This window comes from Vicia villosa, unplaced genomic scaffold (genome assembly GCF_029867415.1).
Source record: "Vicia villosa cultivar HV-30 ecotype Madison, WI unplaced genomic scaffold, Vvil1.0 ctg.001603F_1_1, whole genome shotgun sequence".
NCBI lineage: Eukaryota > Viridiplantae > Streptophyta > Magnoliopsida > Fabales > Fabaceae > Vicia > Vicia villosa.
Window position 1 is genome coordinate 160,740 of NW_026705672.1, and position 9,482 is coordinate 170,221.

Sequence of the window (9,482 nt, forward strand, 5' to 3'; positions counted from 1 at the left end):
GCTGTGAGGATAAACCCCAGATCAATGGTGGATTCGGTTTTGTGATGCATGTACCCTGTAGAACCGAGTGAAACCATAGGATAGGAGGACTCACTGAGATTTAGTAATCTCACCCCAATTATCTTATATTTTTCAGGTGCCGTTTAGAAGCGTTTGATTGGTAGTAGGTTTGAATTGAAGAACAATAGTGGTGATGGCTCGAAGACCTTTTTAGATCTCATTTCCGCTGTGCAGATCCATTGAAGACACATGTTTTATAATTCTTAGTAGAATTTCATACTGTCATACCCCAAATTTTGCCTTCCACATTTCATTCACAATGATTCAAAGCTCAAGAGTTTCATCAAGGCATTCTCCTAAGCAAGGATCTCCTAAAACTAGGGTTTGGTACCTTCTTGAGGAAATCAACAAAATAAGGTCTCCAATGAAGCTCCCCATGGTTCATTATGTTTCAAAGCACCTCCATGTCAAAAATCAAGGTTCAATTTCAAAGTTTGCTCATTCAATGGCTCAGATGATCCATAGTCGACTAGGTTAACCTAAAAGTCAACCATGGTCAAAGTACAGTCAAAGCTCCTGACTTTGGTCAATACCAAGTATGGGAGATTATATCCATCATTTGATCAAGGGTTGATCATGATTCATCAATAAAAACTAAAAAATGAACAAATTCAAAAGGTTCAAATTAGAGTTTTTTATAGGAGAAAGTCAACTCAACTTTGACTGGCCATAACTCTCACATGTAACATTAGAAATTTCTCACTCAAAGCCTATTTGGAAGGAAATTGGATTCTATACAACTTTGTCTCTCACAAGCCAAGGCCAGAAATGCTTCATTTGGGAGATATGGTACAAAAGATTATACGTCCTTTTCAAAAGTCAACCAAAAGCAGTTTTTTGTCAAATGGCATATCATCAAGATAAAATCTCCAAATGAAAAATATGTTCCAAAGTGGATTATAAAGGTCATCTTGAGGTTTCCAAAAAAGTCCTAGAACTCCTTCATATCTTAAAAATTGAGAGAGATATGCCTTGTCAAAGTTGGTGAATTTTGGAGGCAAAATGTGAAATAAAAGAGATTCAAATTGGAATTTTTAGCAAATGGGCCTAACCTTTTGTGACTTAATCTTGGTCCACAATCTACCTAAGTTATCCAAACCTTTGGCCACGAATTTTATCAATTTTATACAATTTTATTTCATTTAAAAAATGATTTAAAGTGATATAATTGAAAGGAAAATCAAATATTGGATTAAGGGATTCATATTGATCAATTACAATCAATATTTATTGCAAATTTGCAATATAATTTCGTGCTATAATAAGTGAAATAGATTGGTACAAGATTTGACAAAAATAGAAGGTTTCTATGCAGGTTGGTTTGAGGAAGATGATAAGCTGTCCTCATCTGATTTGTTTATTTGAATTTCGCGCGCGCTTTCATTGCTTCGCTTATTTTTTTATTTGTTTCATTACGCGCGTTGCTTAAACGACATAAGTGTTTGGTTGGGTTGGTTAGTGGAGATGGTTATGAGAGGGAGGTCATGGGTTCGAGCCTCCCCTCTAACATATATTTTATTTACAAAAGTCCTTTCTCTGATCACATGCGTCTATAGCATCATGGTATACCATGCACTCCTCAGATCTGGCCCTTTAGTTCACTAACCCCTTAGATCCAATGCCCAGAGCTTGATCCCTATACCATGAGCCCTAATGACTGCCATACTGAATCCAAATCCTAAAAATTCTCATTTACTTCAATTATTCTAATATTTACTTAATTAACTTTTAAACATTTATTTATATAATAAATTCAAATTCTTTTTATTAAATTAAAATATTGTAAATGTTAAATTTTAATTTATTGTTCGTTCTGATTAAATCTATTAATCGTGATGGGTAATAATCAATTTCTTGAATAGTCGATTAATTAAAATAAAAATAAGTTTTATTGGGCTAAAGTGTTTCAACCATCTTATTGGTTGCGATGATTAGCCTATTTTCCTCTAAAAGTTTATTATTATTTATAATCGAATCTATCGATTACGAGTGATAATGATAAAAATTAAATAATTAATTGTATAAAACTTATTCATTTGTTATTAGTGATAATTGAACCTATTGATTAGAATTGGTAATAATACACTACTAATCTATTAATTATGGTGATCAAATCTATTGATCATTGCGATTAATAGTACATAATAAAATCAGGGTTGTACGCCAAAATCTTAAAACACTTTTCAAAATCACGAATATCAAACTACGAACTATCATAACTATGATAAGGCAATTCAAAAATCCTTCAAACCACTTCATATCAAATTCTAAGGCGTACAACCCTTCCCCGAACTACGTTGACTCTGATTCTCCCTAAGGAGATACGTAGGCACTTGGCAACAAGGCGAGCCCCCCTCCTTCAAACTCTAATCATGTTCAAATATTTGCCTTTAACCCTACTAACTTTCTGTCACCTTTCTTTTGTTTTAGCCATAAATCTTAATCTTATAATGCAAACCTTAGGAAAGGGTTGAGGGTGTCTAACACCTTCCCTCAACCTGAATATAGTATCTTACCCTGATCTCTATAACTTCGAGGGATTTCCTATTCGCCCTGGTAGAATAGGTGGCGACTCTAAATAAACTTAATTTTTAGGGCAGGTTGCTACAGCTGGCAACTCGGCTGGGAGTACAAAATTGTAAATTATTATGCTCCTATAGGTTTTGGCAGGGTTTAGATTTTTGGCAAACTATTTAGGTTTTTGGCGATTTTTTTTAGGGTTTGGCTAATTCGCCATTTTAGGGTTTATTTATTTTTTAAAATATTTAAATTTTTATTTTATTTATTTATTTATTTACAATTTCGTCTATTTACACCAGTTTAAGTAAATATTTGTTTATTTAAATATCTGTTGTTTTACTGCATTTTTGAACTATAAACAGCTGAATTTTGAGGTTAGTTTTTTTAAATATTTAAATTTAATTTAATTTATTTATTTACAGTCTTAAATTATTGTAATTTTTTTACAGTAATTTAAATATTTATTTAATTGCTTATTTGTTTTACTGTATTTCTGGGTTACATATAAATTGCGATAAAATCTAAGTGTGGGAATTATCCTTAAGACTAGGGGGACTTGAATCGCCTACGAGTCCTATTGATAACTCCACTCGGAGTGGGTTGAATATTCGAAAATGTCTAAAACGAGGCTTGACTTTGTTGAGGGTAGGACTTGGTATTTAGCTGATCTCTCCGAGAACCTACCCCAAAAATTCGAACCTCATGGATAAAATGAGTTGTTCTAAAATCCAAAGAGACAAAAGTCTCGGAGGCTACGAACGGCCCCATGAGACCTTCTAGAACAAACCCATGAGAAGGGTAGGCTCCCTAGAGCCGTTACGTCGAACCTATGAACCTAGGGCCAATGTGATTATGTGCTAAATATATGTGTTGTCTATTATTTATTTTTATTTTTTTTATGTTTGCATGCATCATCTATCATATGAATTTTTATCAGGTCTTATCCACAAATATATATATATATATATATATATATATATATATATATATATATATATAAAATTCTATTGGTACTAAGAAGCCCATTATCCACTTTGTTGTTTCTACTCCAGACATCAAGAAACTGAAAATAATCAAGGAAAAATTACAAACAAGTGCTTTGGATAGGTTTATGATCCGCTATGGAAATATCTTGGATTTGCTGAGGGTAAAAGTTCAAGAGGAAGCTATCACCGCTTTGGTTCAATTCTATGATCCGCCGCTTAGATGTTTCACTTTTCAGGATTTTCAGTTGGCTCCAACTTTGGAGGAGATGGATGCTATGTTAGGATTTTCAAGGACTAAAAAGGAAATTTACACAGGGGTTGGTAAAGAAGTTGACTTTTCAGATTTGGCAAAAGCTTTGGGAGTATCCGCTACAGAGTTGAAATTTAATTATAAAACTGATGGTGATGTACATGGAATCAAAAGATCTTACTTAGAAACTCAAACTTTGAGTTATGATCAAAAGCAACAATGGGACACTTGTGGACATTTATTGGCTCTCTTAATTTTTGGTGTTGTTTTATTGCCTAAAAATGTTGATTACTTTGATCCCGCTGCAATTCATGCTTTCACTTCTTTTAGGATTTTTTATAAGGATCCAACTCCTACCATCCTTGCTAATATTTACTATGCTATCCATACTCGGTGTGAAAAATAAAAGAGGGATACTATTTTGTTGTGTTCGCCTATTATACTCTTGGTTGACTTCTCATCTTTACAAGGCTAGTTGTTTGATTAAAGATTTGAGGCAAAATTATACCCAGGGTCCTTTGAGTTATTTTATTGTAACAAGTTGGTCCTTGATGTTTTTTTCGCTACAAGTTGGTCCTTTATGTTAACTAACGTCTGCACGGTTAACCTTTTCATAAACTTCGTTCCAAAAAAACCGAAGTGACACTAATGATGTTGATGTATTACTTAACATACGTTAGAGATCATCATTGAATCCTATAATAAAAATTTTCAGAATTTTTTAGAGCATAAAAATATTTTTAAATTAATTAAAATGTACACAAAAGACATAAATTAAATAAAAATAATAAAACAAAAAATAAAATTCTCAGAAAATTACACAAAGTGTAAAATGAGAAGAAATATTTTTAGGAATTTTTTCATAATTTTTGGACTAGTAATGAGTTTAATATGAATTTTTAAAGTTAAAAACAAAATAAAATAAATAAAACATAAAAAAGGTCAACAATGCATACATTAGTTAACATAAAGGACTAACTTATAGCAAAAAAAATATAAAGGACCAACTTGTTACAATAAAATAACTTAAAGGATCCTGAGTATAATTTTGCCAAGATTTGACTAGATATGATTGGTCTCAAAAATTGAGGACTCTCAAAGCAAATTCTATCTTATGGTATGCAAAGAAATTAAATTCTAATAAGATTATTTACAAATGTGGAGAATTCAACAATGTGCCTTTAATGTGAACTTTAGGTTGTATTAATTATAACCCTGTGTTAGCATTGCGCCAATTGGGTCATTCTATGGATTGTGAGCCTTCCAAACAACAAGTGGAAGAATTACTTTTGCATGACAACGGAAAAGGTGAACCAAGAACATTGAAGAAGGTAATTCAAGCTTGGAAACTTGAACATAGCATAATCATAACATTCATAGCATGCATACCATATTTATTTTACAAAGCATTAAGAAAGGGAAAATTGTCTTTATCTCCAGTCACGCCATTGGAGAAGATAACCAAGCAACCGCACCACCATAACAAACCCGGTCTCAGAAGAAGAAAGAAATGGAACAGCTAGAGCTGAATCAAGCCGCCCTTCGCAAAGAAGTAACCCAACATAAAGGTACTGTGGAGGAAATTTAGGGAGGAATAACTCAGATGTTGAGTTTCATGAAAGACCTCAGGGACAAACAAGAAAATGCTAAGGAAGTTTAGGGTCAGCATGAATAAATACCTGACGATTGCAACCCGTTGTTAGGATTTGTTCGAGGCTTTTACCCTCACAACTCAAATGCCCACTCCTCTAAGAGAATTATCAGAACCCATGAAGAGGGAGAATCTTCCCATGAAGGATTCATTCCCACCACTCATAAGGAAGGGGTACCTCGCACTATCCGCATCCCTGCTAACAATCCTCCTAAGGACAAGAACTATGTGGATTTGCAAAATGGGGATGTGGATGATACAAATCAGGTGCCTCAGTATAAGCAAACTCACTCTGACTCTGAAGAGAATTCTAGGAATAGCGGACAGATCAAAGCGCTGGAAGAAAGGCTAAAGGCAGTAGAAGGATATGACGTCTTTGATGTGGACACTTATGAGATGAGCTGGGTACCAGACTTGACTATTCCCCATAAGTTCAAGGTACCTAACTTTGAAAAGTACAAAGGAATTACCTACCAAAGAAGTCATCTACGCATGTACGTCAGGAAAATGGCTGCTTACGCCTAAGATAAAAAACTGATGATGCATTTCTTCCAAGATAGTCTAAGTGGGGCATATGTCGATTGGTATATGCAATTAGAGAAGGCAAATATCCGGAGATGGAACGACCTCGCTAACACGTTCTTGAAACAATACAAGTATAACTTGGATATGGCACTCAACCGGATGCAATTGCAAAATCTGTCGTAGAAAAAGGAGGAATCATTCAAAGAGTATGCCCAAAGATGTCGAGAGATGGCCTCTCGAGTCCAACCTCCCTTGCTGGAAAAGGAGTTGGTAGACATGTTTATGAGTACTTTGCAAGGACCATACTATGACAAGATGATCGGAAGTGTATCCTCAGCATTCTCATATCTAATGGTCATCGGAGAAAGGATCGAAAATGGGATTAAAAATGGGAAGATACTAGGAGTGTCATCTAATTCTTATCACTCAAAGAGGCCCACCTCAACCTTCGCTAAAAAGAAGGAAGGGGAGACCAATGCAGTAGTGCATCAAGAATCTAGACCTCCTATCTCATTCCCACCTCAACAAAACAGGTTCCAAGGTCCTCAAAGGTGATTTGATCCTTTACCCACTTCCTGAAGCGAGATACTGAAATATTTGATAAGCGAATCAATAGTGGAGCTCACACCAATGCCACCTCCTCTTCTCGGAAAGGCTTCGCCCAGATTCAACACCAATGAAACATGCGAATACCATGCTAATTCTCTCGGACACACATTGGAAAAGTGTTGGGCTTTCAGACACAAGGTCCAAGATTCGATAGAGTCAGGGGAAATTTCCTTTGATAAACCTAATGTGAAGACAAATCCATGCCTCACCATGATGGCACAGTCAATGCAATTGAGGTCGTTACTGAGCAAGAGTTAGTTCAATAAAGGATCTCCCCCATAGATGCCCTTAAGAGGCATCTACTCGCAAAGGGGTTCATCCTAGAACACAACGAAGCTTTTAAGGACACTCTGCAGAGGCTCGTGGATCAAGGATGGATTCAGCTGAAGGAACATCCTGAGAAGGAATATGTGGCTATACTAGATAAGAATGAGCCGTTGATAATACCCTGTCAAGGGGCAAAGAAGCCATTAATTATTCCGATTCTAAACCACCACTGCTAATACCCACACAAGGGCACACTAGGATCATCCCGATCAGAGCTCCATACCCGGTGGACAAAATGAAAGCAGTACCTTGGGAGTACAATTCTGGTGCCAATACTGCCGTGTCAAGTATTGTTGGCCCTGGGGGCATGACCCATATCGGTCGCATATTCAACACTGCACAGCCTAATGAAAACTTGGAACAAGCTAGTGATCAAACTGCTACAAGACCAACAACAAAAGGCATACCCAAGGATAAGGGATCCACTAATAAGGACGCTGAGGAATTTCTTGCGTTGATCAAGAAGAGTGATTATAGGGTGGTGGACCAGTTACAACAGGCATCATCTAAAATATCACTCCTCTCACTATTAGTACACTTCGAAAAGCATCGAGACGCCTTGATGAAGATCCTGAATGCTGCTCATGTGACTAAAGACATCACCGTAAATCAGTTCGATGGAATGGTGGCTAATCTCACTACTAGAGCATGTCTGGGGTTCAGTGATCACGAGTTACCTCCACAAGGAAAAGAGCACAACAAAGCCCTGCACATCTCGATACAATATGGAAAAGCTCATCTATCTAGGGTTCTGAATTATACTGGCTCATTGCTAAATGTGATTCCAAACACCCTCGATAAAATAGCTTTGGAGGGACTGGTGGTTAGACCAAGCCGTCTAGTAGTTAAAGCCTTCGATGGATCACAAAGTCTAGTGTTCGGAGAAGTAAACCTCCCTGTTGTGGTCGGTCCTCACACCTTCTGTATCAATTTCCAAGTGATGGATATTGAACCAGCTTACACCTGCCTATTGTGACGTCCTTGGATTCACGCAGCTGGGGCAGTTACCTCCACCCTCCTTTAGAAGATAAAATTTGTGGACGGAAACTCTATAGTAACCGTTAATGGGGAGGAGGATATATTTTTCAGTAACCTGGATTCATACAAATACATCGAGGTTGGAGAAGGAGCATTAGAAACTGCATTCCAAGAGCTAGAAATTGCAACTGCTGTCACATTGTCCGTGGAGAAGACACGAAGGTCGGTAACATCCTGGAGAGACCTGCAAGACTTGAATATGGAAGGCTGGGGAAAAGTACCAGAAATCCGAGAGAAGAAGGATCGCTTGGGGTTAGGATATCAACCGACAAAGATCACAAGCGTTGCGAAGGAGGAACAACGATTCCCCCCGATTATGCAGACTTTGAGGACCGGCGGGTATGAACAAGTAGCTGCAATATCCAACAGGGATCCTAAGGAGGGGACGTCCTATTTCATCCGAATGATCAGATCAGAAGAGCATCTCCAGAACTAGACAAGCCTGGAGATACCAGAGATAGTTTTCATTTCGAAGTAATTTGCTTTTGTCGTGTGTTTTATTTCCCTTCAATAAAGAAAAAAACAATGTCGCTCATGCCTCGCCTGAAGCATAGAGTTGGTTTGTAAGGGCCCCATTTACTTAAAAAGTTTAAAGTTTATTAATAAAGTTTTCGTTTGCATTTGGTATTGAAAACATTGTTCCTTCTTAAACTTACTTTTTTCAAAATGACAAATAAATTTCTTGCCTAAAAAATAAGCGCACATCCATATCTGCATACTAAAAACAAAACATAAAACACATGCAGATCACCTTCTAACACTATCAATATTAATACTGCTGAAACTCAATATAAACTCGAGCCTCTCGCTAATCTGTCCGAGGAAGGGGATTGTTGCACCCCAAAATTTGCCCACATATTTATTCCCAACTGGCTTTCATATCACATTCATGTACATACCTCATGTAGGTCATTCATCTAATACATTCATCCATATCATAGTCACTGCTCAAGAAAATTGACAAAAAGAGGTTGGGGTTGGGGAAATTCTTGATTAAGAAGAATCAGATCTGAGGTCTTATTGAAGAGTATCATTTCCATCGGCATACTCCTAAAATCAGGGTTTCATTCTCCCCGAGTCCAAGCTCTAATCAAAAGATGCAATCCTCAAATTCAGGGTTTTCAAACTAGGGTTTTGACCAAAGTCAACCTTGTTGACTTTTTGGTCAAAATTTAATCAGGAGGTGGTTTTGAATGTGAAATATGGTTGTCCTGAAGAAATATTCATTGAAGTTTCTCTGGTTGAAATTTGATTGGAAATTGGTCCAGAAATCGATTAATTGGGAAATTCATCTGGAACAGGAAAAATCAGGGAAAAGTTGACTTTTTGGTCAAAGTCAAGGTCAATTGTCAAATATTGACTCGTGGTGAAAATCGGTCAAAGAAAATCATGAAAATGAATAAAATCAAGAGAAAACCAAAAATATTCAAAAATTGCCAAATTTGGAAAGGTAGTTGAAATGGGAATGGCTAAAAGAAGAAAGTTCTAACACTTATAATTTTTTTGGTATTTTGGA